Source organism: Rhinolophus sinicus, linkage group LG02, assembly GCF_036562045.2.
Source record: "Rhinolophus sinicus isolate RSC01 linkage group LG02, ASM3656204v1, whole genome shotgun sequence".
NCBI lineage: Eukaryota > Metazoa > Chordata > Mammalia > Chiroptera > Rhinolophidae > Rhinolophus > Rhinolophus sinicus.
Genome location: NC_133752.1, coordinates 144618687 through 144631359, shown reverse-complemented (window position 1 = coordinate 144631359; position 12673 = coordinate 144618687). Strand labels below are relative to the sequence as shown.

Sequence of the window (12673 nt, the reverse complement as noted above, 5' to 3'; positions counted from 1 at the left end):
TTAGGTTTTGCTGTACATATATGTTAAAAGCACACATACACACACAGTATAGTAGGAATAATGATGAAAATAACAAACAATTCCTCAATTCCTATAAGCAAGGAATCCTGCAGCAAAACCCTGAGCTTATATGTACGTGTGAGGGAAGAGGTAAAGTGAGGGAAAATTGTCATTTTTATGGAGGATCTAAGAGCATCAGCCTGTTCTCTAATACTACCTCTGCTGCAAGGAAAAGGCTGAGCATCATCATAGGACGAGTTAGGGGCAGCAACCATCAAAATAAAGAACATTCAATCTCCAGAGTACAGAGGTAGCAAGGATGTTATAGTGAGTAAATTGTTTAAGTAAGGTATTTAAAGAACAATGTTTGATGGCTCAGATCCTAAGGAGGCCTCACTTCTAGAATGTTTATCACTGATCACTCACTCTGTTGTATGTACAGTAAGACATTTTACAGGTAGATATTATCATTCCTTTCTTTACAGAAGAGTAAAATGAAGATCTAAATGATCAGGGAGAAAATCCTGTTGACTCTAATTTCAAAATATATCCTAATCTGATGACTTCCCACACGTGTACTGCCACCACCCTGGTCTAAGCTGCCATCTCTTTTGGCTGAATGATTGCAATAGCCTTCTAACTGGTCTCCTGCTTCCAATCTCACTCCGCTACAGTATTTCTTAAACAGAGCAGCCAGAATTGTGGAAAAACATTTCAGATTATATTACACCTTTGCGCAAAATCCTCCAGCTGCTCCCCATCTCACTCAGAGCAAAAGCCAAAGTCCTTAACATGACCTCTAGTTTGCCCTCTAACCCTCTCTCTTATTCTTCCCCCCACCCACACAGTTCCACTCACACTGACTCCTCCGTGTTCTAAAGCCACGTTAGGGTGACTGCTTTTACTGTTCCTTCTGCTGGGATGCTCTCTCAGACAACAGCATGGCCTATGGACTGTCTCTTCAGATCTTGACTCAAATGCCACCTCAGTGAGCCTCTCTCTGGTTACAACTAAAATTACAAATCCAAATACTTCCTATCCTACTTCCTTAAGGCCTCCCCCACAAAAAGTTACTCAATCAAATAACGAACAGACTTTTTGCTCCTCGTTGCTTAATAGATGAATCTGAAGTTTGCTGGTTTGTTTTCCTCTGAGACAAAAGGCAATGGCAAAATGAAAAGTTCACATCTCACTCATAGAGGCTCGAATAGCTCCAAAGAGGGGAACAAACTCATGGACCTCTTGATTCTCTTTTAATCCTTCAAATAGCTAAACATGGGAGCTTTGGAGACGAGAACAAGACCCACCGTTAGTTTTCAAGTATCCCTGATGTAAAACATACAAAGAGAAACATAATACTCTTGACTTCTTTCATTTACAAGATCTAGAGGGGGAATTTTCTTTGTATGAATGAATCAGTCTCTAAAGTAATAAATAAGGCACAGAAGACAATACATGCCGTGATCTGCTATGACAAGGAACTAACACTGAGCTGAAAGAAATCTCCCAGACCAATGTTAATAAATATGAACACGCTGGCAAAGTGAAAACGGAAAACACAGAAGCTACTCCCAGTGAATCTTCTAAGTCCAAACCAAATGGCACGTAACTGGAACATCAACAGGGATCTACCATATCAGAGTTGAAGAAAAAAAAGGGAATACAAGGAAAAGCTGCCAATTCCTGACTCAGCTTTAAAACTACCAAAATAATCAAGGCCGCTTCAGATATAAAGACAAATCTCCTCTGGTCTAGAAGGCCCGAGTTTGACTTAGACTTGGCATAAGCCCAACTGACTGCAGCAGCAGCTCAATTCACAAACAGATGATAGATATTTCCTACCACATCTTCTCCCAATCAAATCACATTAAGAAGATAATGTATCATTATAGTGTTTATATTAAACAGCTAATTCTGAAAGAAAAGAGAAAAACACCATTCTTGAAACATTTTATTTCACAGCTCTATATATAGTTATGGTATTAATGTCATATATCACTGAGCAAATGAATTCTGCAAGGTTAAATGATGATGTGTTTATGTTCTATCTGCTCATTGGCCCCTAGGTCAGCCAATCTGAACCAGGACTCCATAGCAACAGGCTCTATCACTAAGAGCTACAAGATGAGATGCCCCTTGCCCCCCCCTTTAAATTTAAAAATAAAGCATTTTTCACAGAAACTGCTGCAAACACTGTCAAAGAATATCTCTACAGACAAATAAGAAATGCTGTCCTTCTGATATACTAAAAATGAATAGCGGGGGGAAAAAAGTCAATAGCAATGACAATGAATCTATGCAAACAACAAGGGATCCCCAAAACTCTGAAGATTTCCTCTTGTTTAATTTAATCCTTGAACTGCAAAAAAACTAACACCAGGACAAATTGAGGGATTACTATAAGGGGAGTGCTGCCCAGCTAAAATCACAATATTGAAGCTTCCCATGCCATAATATATAGAGCTAACCTTTGTTTCCCATAACTTTTTTTTGAAATGTTAAAATCAACATTAAAACTCACAGATATCAGGCTTTTATTCTCTATATTCTCAAATCACAGTCAGCTCTTACAGTCCTTGGAATTCTATGTCTGTCCTCTTCTCTATACTCCCCTCCCCATTATGCTTAGAGAAAAAAAGATTGCCATGTCCAAATAAGGAAATTATACATTTGTTCTTCACATACCACATGCCCCCAGTCCTTCTCTCTCAGTGCAGGCCTCCTTGAAGCAGAGGAAACACGGTAATTACAAACTAGATGAGGAGACTAGACAGAAAAAGACTCATCATTCTCCCCAATGTGGTCATTAACATTCTATAATCCACCTGATGTATTATAAGGTATTCCCCCCTTTCTGGCATGCTTTTCATCAGTAACTGACTTAATATCTCTGGCTGCAACAAGCTACTTTTGTCCCCACCTTCTGGTACATGGTGGTAAGTGAAGGCTGAGAAGTAGAATCTGAGAGGTTAGGGTTAAAATTAGCTTGGAAATTGTACATTTTCATCTGGCTCATATTATCATATTTTTTGTTTTAATTGTGGTAAAATACATATTACATAAAAATGACCATTTTCATCATTTTTAAGTCTACAGTTCAGTGGCATTAAGTACATTCACATTATTGTGCATTATAGAAGAGAAAATGGTCTCAGGCACAAACGCCCTGGCTGCAGGCAGGGGACTGGGAGGCTGGCTGGAGAAAGGAAGGGAGGAGGAAGCACCAAGTGGCAGTTACAAAATAGTCACGGGGATGCAAAGTACGCATAGGGCATACAGTCAATAATACTGTGAACTATGCATGGTGTCAGGGGGTGCTAGACTTATGGGGGGATCACTTCTTAAGTTAAATAAATGTCTAACCACTATGCTGTACTCCTGAAACTAATATAATACTGAATGTCAATTGTAACTGTAACCGCAGAGCCAGCTCCAATGGTCCTATCTTGTTTGATGAGCTGCTGAATGGTTTTTCAGGGGCAGACCAGGGCTGTGGGTCACACAGCTGAAGCATGCACAGAGGAGATGCCCGTGCACAGAGGAGATGCCCGTGCACAGAGGAGATGCGCAGAGGACAGAACTTTGGCCTCCACTGGCACCTGGAGCCAAAGTCTCGCCCAACCCCACCCCGGCACACAAAGGACCAGGACATAACTGGAACTTGAACACCAAAACTCTTTCAGAAGCCAAGGGTCCACTGTCCAGGAAGACCCAGTGTTAACCCCCCTTTTCCATAAATGGCCAAGTTCCAAGGTCCTCTAATTAAAACTTGCCCACCAGCACTTCTGCATACCTGTGTTACCCCCAGCCCCTTAAAACCCTTAACCTAGTCCAGAGGGCAAGATGGAGTTGAGGCACCATTAGGTCTCCCATCTTTTTGGTTGGTGCCTATTCAATCGATAAACCTTTCCTTACTCCAAATCTGACATTTTTAGTTTTGGCCATCAGGCACACAGACTTTGGTTTGGTAACATAATTGAAAATAAAAAAATAAAAAAGTAAATAAAGATTACAGTCATTCTTTCTACGACTATTTACTAAACATGTATTTATTGTACAACACACATATTAAGAATTATAGTGAATTAGTGAATATAGTGAATATAGTGAAACAGTCAAGTGTTAAGAATATCTGACACTACTTCCCAGTAAAAACAGCCACTGACATGTATATTTTCAGTATATTTTTCACATGATGAATGTAATTTCCTATATACACATCTTAGTTTTTAACAAGTCCGAAGTAGATGGACGTCTACATCTCTTGTGAGCACTGAGTTCCAAGGGGCCCAATCCATAAGGGCAGACTAACATGAGAAGCAATAGACAGAGTACCAGAAATTTCCTAGAACAGAGAAAACCCTTTCTGTTACACTATTTCAAATCTCCCAAGAATTCTTAAGGAGACAACCCATAAAGGGGGTAAAAATAACTTGTAGTGGGAGCCATAAATTATATCAAAGCTAAAACAAAAGTGACCGCACAGAAATCACTACTAGGCCCCTCTCTACATCAGTTTCCTCTCTATATGTTCATAAGAGAAAAACAAAACATTTCACTCTGGTCCTATAACCTTTTCTCTTTTCTTAAAGATCTTGCACCAGTATTATACATATAAAGGGACAGCATACTTATTGATCTCAGAAGGACAAGACACTGCACGAATAGGATATTTTCTCAGTGATGTTGCTTCTCAATGTGAAAGCCCGAGGCTCTGATCATAGGAGGCTATTTTCCTCAAATAATAGCAATAGCAGCAGCAGCAGCAGCAGCAGCAATCATTTATCGAACGTTTACTGTGTTCCAAACACTATGCTCGGGAATTTATACAAATTATCATACATACACACACACACACACACACACACACACTCACCATAACATAATCTGAAAATTTACTTTCAGATAATAACAGTAAGGATTTAAAATATTTTTATTCTTGTTCTATGATTAGAAAATTACTATAGGCTTCTTTATATTTACAGAAAATAATACAAGTATTAGAAGAAAAGAAAAATCACCCATAATCTGTAACTCAGAGATAATTCTTTTAATAACAGTAATGTTTTGAGATATATTTTTCTAAATTTTGTTTCTATATTTGTATGAAATTGTTATCCATATTAGATATGTTTCCATGTCCAATAATTTTTATGTAATTTACATTATATAGAATATTTTTATACTATGCTTTTTACTACTACTAAACTGTGACCATTTTCCCATTATTATTTTTAACAGTCATTTTAAGAGCTGTCTAATAACATACATGTACCATAATTATTTCCCTGTTATTGACTATTTAATAAAATAATGCTGTGATGAGTATCTTTGTATTTAAATCTTCATTTACATTTCTCATCACCTCCCTAGGATAAATACATTCTATAGTTTTGGAGATAAAAAAAATTCCCCCTTAGTTCACTCCAGTTGATAGAAACAAGGACAGTCACACTATCTAATTATAGTGTTTCTCATCTGGTTCACTTAGCACCGCCCATGAAAGTGCCTGGACTTGAAGGACATTCACCCAGGAAGCGCTCCTCACTTTTTTTCTTCAACTCATGCCCCTTTTTAATAATATTAACTCTCCTTCCCCATAGATTCCACCAGAGAAGATATGTACCCTGTACTCCTTAAGATTCACTGGCCTAAGATACTTCATAGGGAGGAAAGGATAAAACGCTACACAGGTTGGTATTCTCTTTGCCACGAATGTTGCACACCTTACCAGCTCTTGTCAGGGTACCTTGAAGTCATCCAAAAGGTGAGTCCTCAAAACACACAGAAGAGTAATACTCTAAATCTTTAGTATGAAATTAAAAGAAGGTAAAAGGGCATGGAGCTATTCCATATTTTAGTATTTGTTTGTGTTTTGACATTTAGTCTATTTAAGATTCCAAATGTTTAAAAGCTAGATTTTAAGGAGTTTTTAAACATAGTACTTCATGTAAATCTTAGTCTCACAAATACACGGAGGAAGAACACCACACCAACTCACACAGAGAAAAGCAGAGGAGAAAAAGTTTCAAAGGTAGACAATGGGTAAGTATGTCCTAAGATTTTAAAGTAGCTCAGAATCAATAGTAGAAAAAAAAAAAAGATCAGCCATCATCTATAGAAGTCAAAAGATCAATGGTGGCCAAAGAAAGAAATGGAGAGCTGTTAATCTGAGGGAATTTGTTTTCCAATTTGACTTATAAACATCAAATTAGGAAAAAAACACCAAAAGAACCAATTGTGTCAATTTTAATCTTAAATATTTAGATTATACTTATATTTATTTTTAAAAGTCAATATCCTACATGGCTTGAAAATCTCTCCTGACTTCCTCAAAAATTATGGGTGACCTGAAGATATAAATGGTATATCCCTGTTTAATTTCTAAATATTAATAATGGCTAATGATAAGTAAGCCTTTAAGATGACCAGGAACTATGTTAAAGGCTTTACATGTATTAACTCTTTTAATCCTTAAAACAACCCTAGGAGATGGATACTATCATTACCTTCATTTCATACGTTCAACATATGAAGAAATGGAAAGGTTAAGTAATTTGTCCAAGGTCACAGAACCAGCAAGTGGCATAGGTGGGATTTGAACTCAGGCAGCCTAAATCAGAGTCCAAGCATTTAGCCACTATGTTTTTCCAAAAAACAAGCTCCTAACAGGCTATATAGCAGTGGGTGTGGGTGGGTTATGAGAGGAGAACATGGGAGAGAAGTACATACAGTAATTTTCAGGCACAGAAATAGTCATTGTCAATTTCGCCAAAAAGTTCTTCCAACATATTTCACATTTTTAAATATCCCAAACAGGGTGATGTTAAACACTTTTTGCAAAAGCAGTTCTTGAGCTTTTCCTCCTCCTTTAATTAAAAAAAGTGGAAAAAAGGAAGGATAAAAAGAAACAAATCTTCTCCATCAGTTTTTTTCTGTAACCTTTCAAAACCTTGGTTAGAAAACAAAGATTAAAAAAGAAGGTACCTTCAGTTGAAATAAAAAGACTTCTAAATACTATTTCCATTGCTAATGATTGAAACATTTAAGAAAGACTTTAGGTCTAACTCATTCACTCCCAAATGGAAGAAAAACCAAGTTAACAAAAACCATCTTTTAATTTCACAGCCATTTTCTTCCCCCTCAAAGGCTATTCTTGTCCTCAATGCAGACAAGAGAACCGCTCCCAGTGACGTCAGAGCAGTCTCCCAGCAACGATTAATGAGGGTTGTCCACCACAGGGGTTTCCTGAAAAGCTAGCAAGAAATTATCTACATATTTGCTGCAATACTAAGATGCATGGATGCAGTGGAATTCCTCTTAACCCTTACAGCTCCAGTCTCGGGCAAGTTTGTAATAGGTTAATTCTTCTGGAATGCTCTTGGTTTATCCTAGGATTATCTTCCTTTCCTGCTTCCCCCACTTCTTTCTAAATAAAATTAGAATTTTGTTAGTTTGAAGTATTTATGGCTGTAATAAATATTAATATAATTGAATCATCATAAAAAATAGGACTGCATAATGTAAGCTGAAAAGCAGACATTACTTTTTTTACTTCACATATATAACTTAGAATAAATGGAAGCATAGAACAGAAAAGACTATCAGGATAAAAAATAAACCAGCAAATTCTTAAAGATAATTTTCCACATATGCTATCCAAATACATCCAAAGATAAGCAAACCTTAAATTTTCCTAGGCTCTAGCCTATTGAATTTTTCACACTGACCTTTGCAGGCAGCCCTCCACAGATCAGTGGTATTAAAATGGAGTTGCATAAAAAGGACCTGGACACCCAAGCACTTAATCCAAAAAGATAAGTTCACATCTAGGAGTATATCTAACCGTTTCTTCCTAAACCTTTGCTTTAGCTCCATACATTCAAAATGAGAGTTTTACTCTTAACTCCAGTGGCAAGGAATTTATGTAACCACCTATTTTTGAGGTCTGAGAAAACAGCGAACAAACTGCATGCTCAGGACCAGTGCAAATAAGGTAGAAAAATTCCAAATTCTATAACTCAAGCTAGAATTATTCATGGATGATAAGTTCCAGAAACCTGCTTATGAGACATTTCCATTCCATATTTAGAAAAAGCAATTAGGTAAAATTCATTAGCAGTAAGACACATAGGGTTAATTCAGGCACTCTGCTTCAGCAATTCTAACTTTGGCCCCATTCTAAAACAAAACCAACAAACACGACAGCATCCTTAGCATTAACAACACCCCACTTTGGCTGCAGCTCTGTTTAGTGCACCCACTTATCATCAAGGCAAAGATGGAAGAACGCACCGCTTCTGATGGATTTTTCTTCTTCTTTCAATTTGTCCCCTCCCTTTCAGAAGAAAAAGACTGCAAACAAAATCACTACGTCACAGGAGGCAGAGGGAATCCCATCTCTGCACTCTTTAGAAACCAAGGCCAGCAAACAAAAACAAGCCAATTATAGGAAATAAACAAGTAATCCAAAATAAGCAGTAAACCCACAGGAAAATTCTTATGACAACCTCAACACATCAAAAGGCATGTTTCGATAAAAAGGCTGAACAAATTCCTCCTAAGACGTTCAGAATCAAAAAAGCTTCCTCGACACAGCAAAAGCAACATTATTTCATCTTATCACATTTAAAGACTAAGGGACAGTTACATAAAGACATGAGAGAGACATATTCACCAGCTGGGTGTGGATAGCTATGGAATGACACAGTGAAGGATATTTATAGGGGATTCCCTGCTTCCTGCAATGTGCGTCAACAGCATCACTAAAGAGAACAGAAATCACCACTGTTCTCAGAAGCTAAATCTGAATGAAGCATCACTTGAAATACCATGAAAGAGGCAGAATCTGAATATACAGTAAAAGTTCCAGCAAACCTAATTTAAAAAATATTTTAAAGATAAAAAATATCATACAAAAATGCCCACAACACCCTCACAAAACTTAATACATGAAAATTTCTCTAATTTCCCTCGTGTGTTAAATTGGCCAAGATACAAAAAGATAATCTATTTTTCTAGCTGCTTCCCTCCCCAGGCGGTGGAGTTGAAGGACTTTATATAAAGAAAGAAAATGTTCTGAAACTCACCCAGATGGATCTGCACTTAAACCAACAGCAAGCTCACATTATTAATGGAGACCTCATTGTAAGAATCTGTTCTGCCGGAATTTTGCCGGAAGAAATTCCTTCTGGGAAACCTGTGCCTCTTCCTCCCCGCCCACAGTCCCCTCCAGCCCCCTTCACCCTTGAATGAAACGCTACTGATCCTGGAGGCTGCGTCTCCAGCAAGCTAATTGCTCTGACAAGCAGTGCTGAAGCAGACCACGGCCCAGCTGTTCAGAGGGATGTCACCTAGAGCTCTGCCAACAGTCACATTCGCGTGTGCGCGCGCACACTCACACACACATGCACACACGCTGCAAGAACCCCCCCCCACACACACGCACCTCCTCTCCCATTCAAGCACTTCAGTGACATGCCTGCCTCCACAATGCTCTGAGGATAGCTTTTAAAGACACAGCAGCAGCTCTTTCCTGCTGCATAAGTTGAGATGCCAAAATAGAGTCTTATTAAAGAATAATGAGTTGGGCATGTGTATTTAATTAAAAGTTCACTTTTAAATTTACTTTGCCTTTTTCTCACCTGCAAAATAACTGAGACCAGAGAAATGGTCTTTGCCTAAAAGCTACTGGAATGTTGCTTTTAGGCAACTTTACAAACTAAGACCAAACCTAGTTACAGATAATTTTCTTTCTAGTGAGCTTTATTTAGTAAAATCACTTTTCATTTTGGGGAAGAAGTAGGCAACATAGGATACTTGTAGCTACGTGTTCCTCCTCCCATATCTGTTCCCAAAAGGACGGGAAAAAGACTTTGGCTATAAAATGGGGGAATAAGAAAACGGCAAAGGTACCTTACTGATAGAACTGATGGAAAAGGATAGGAACACAGTATAAGGATCGGGATGAGGATAAACAGATTAAAATAAAGTGGTAGAAAGGATACCAGCAAAGAAGAGTAAATAGTTCTTAAAAGGATGTGTGGCTCTGGGACATAAGACTCAAATGACCTTAGGCCCTAATTTTAAGAGCCTAAAGAAAGGTAGTAATAATCTCTATTGTTACAGCAAGAAACGGACATTATAGGTGGTGCAAGGTCTGTAATAGCACAAAGTAACATACGGTAGCAGGGTCCAGGAAAACAGTAAGACCTGTCACAAAGACAACTAGTCATTCATTAAAGCATGTGTTTGTTGTATGCTTGTGTTCTTACTATGGGCCAGACACTATGATATATTCTAGACATGAGACATATTCATGAAGGGTTATGCAGAAGAAGAAAAAAAGAGAGGATTCTGGCTTTTACTCTGAATGAGCTGAGAAGCCATTAGAAGGTGAGAAGGCTTATTTATTTAAAGGGCCAAACAGACCACTGAAAGGAATCTGGCTTTTACACTTAGCAAGATGATAGGCCACTGGGAGTTTTTAAGCAGAGGAATGGCATTTTTTTAACCTGTATTTCTTATTTGCCTCCAAATTTTGGAGAAATATTTAACATACAGAAAATATGCAAAAATTGTCACGTAGTTCATATACAGATTTAGCACGTATGTATGTATGTACGTGTGTATAATTGTTTTCAGAACTATTTGAGATGTCCTCATAATGACCTTCACACCTGAAATAATACAGTATGTATCTCCTAACAATAAAGTCACTCTGACTATGAGAATAACCACTGGGCAAGTCCTACATGAATTAATGGGTAGTAAACATGCAAAGCAGATCTAAATAGTACTGCGAAAGTTTAGAAAACTGAAATGACTTCGGAATTACCATCGGCTGAAGGCTGGACAGAACTTGCAAGCTGAACCCACCCAGCTCAAGTGTCTGCTAAAATAAAATATTCACCGTAGCATTTAAACAAGCCCCAGACCCTTGTAATATAATATTCAAAATTTCCATAATACAATCCAAAATTACTTGGCATATAAAGAACCAAGATAATCTCAATTTATATAGGGAAAGATGAACAGATACAACATTGAGATGATACAGATGTAGGAATTATCTTGACAGGTATTAAAATAACTTATAAAAATGTTCCAACAAATAAGGAAAAACACTTCTGAAACTAATGGAAAGATAGAATATCTCAGAAAAGAAATAGAGGATAGAAAAAAGAACCAGATGGAAATTTTAGAACTGAAAAATATAACAGCCAAAATATAAACATTTACTTGGTGGGTTCAATAGCAGAATAGAAATGACAGGAGAATCAGTGAATTTGAAGACATATCAAATTCGAACTGAAGACACATAATTTTGAAGACAGATCAAATTTCAACAGAAATATCAAATATGCATCAGCATCAAATATGAACAATAAAGAGAAAAAAGATTATTGGGGGGCCAATAAAGAACCAATCATCAAGAACCCAGAGGACAGGGGCCAGCCTGGTGGCTCAGGCGGTTGGAGCTCCATGCTCTTAATGCCGAAGGCTGCTGGTTCGATTCCCACATGGGCCAGTGGGCTCTCAACCACAAGGTTGCCAGTTCAACTCCTGGAGTCCCGCAAGGGATGGTGGGCAGCGCCCCCTGCAACTAAGGTTGAATACGGCACCTTGAGCTCAGCTGCCTCCCAGATGGCTCAGTTGGTTGGAGCGCAGGCTCTCAACCACAAGGTTGCCAGTTCAATTCCTCGACTCCCGCAAGGGATGGTGGGCAGCGCCCCCTTCAACTAAAATTGAACACGGCACCTTGAGCTGAGCTGCAGCTGAGCTCCCAGATGGCTCAGTTGGTTGGAGCGCATCCTCTCAACCACAAGGTTGCCGGTTGACTCCTGCAAGGGATGGTGGGCTGTGCCCCCTGGAACTAGAAAAACAGCAGCTGGACCTGGAGCTGAGCTGCGCCCTCCACAACTAAGACTGAAAGAACAATATCTTGAAGCTGAACAGCACCCTCCACAACTAAGACTGAAGGAACAACAACTTGAAGCTGAACAGCACCCTCCACAACTGAGATTGAAAGGACAACAACTTGACTTGGAAAAAAGGCCTGGAAGTACACACTGTTCCCCAATAAAGTCCTGTTCCCCTTCCCCAATAAAATCTTTAAAAAATAAAAAATAAAAAGAACCCAGAGGACAATACCAAAAACTCTAATATTTGAAGGCCATCAGTGTCCCAGGAGGGGAGAAAGAATGTGGTAAAATATTTGAAGAAATAATGGCTAAAAATTTCATGAATTTGGCAAAAGGCATAAACCGATAGCATCAAGAAGTTCAGCAATCCCCAAACAGGATAAACACAACAAAATCTATTCCTGAATTAATAATAATCTAACAGCTAAAAACTAAAGACAAATAAAAAATTTTTAAAGCAACCAGAGAAAAATGATGCATTACTAATTAAGGGAACACTGATTTAAATGACTTCATATTTCTCATCAGAAACTATGAAGACTAGAAGGAAGTAGAGTATTTTTAAAGTGCTAAAAAGAAAGAACTATAAACAGAGAAGTCTATAACCAGAGAAAATATCCCTCAGGAATGAAGATGACATTAAGCCATTCTTGGATGATGGAAAACTAAGAGAATTCATTGCCAGCAGACCTCCTCTAAAACAATGGCCAAAGAAAGTTCAAAAATATGGGAAATAATACAACTAAACT

The 12673-nt window shown here is 38.1% G+C and overlaps 1 protein-coding gene across 28 annotated transcripts in view; it reads right to left on the bottom strand.

The window, feature by feature from the left end:
- The window catches only part of R3HDM2 (R3H domain containing 2), a 134979-nt gene that overhangs the window by 52186 nt on the left and 70120 nt on the right, over nt 1-12673 (bottom strand). Inside the window, exon 1 of one of the 28 annotated variants that reach the window (XM_019742326.2) lies at nt 9090-9189. The exons of 24 other annotated variants lie outside the window; for them this stretch is intronic. The gene's annotated coding sequence lies outside the window, so the exon portion shown is untranslated. Of the gene's footprint in view, nt 1-8295; nt 8320-9089; nt 9190-12673 lie in introns of those variants that run through there. 3 more of the 28 variants (XM_074325521.1, XM_074325529.1, XM_019742327.2) reach the window with 3 other exon arrangements.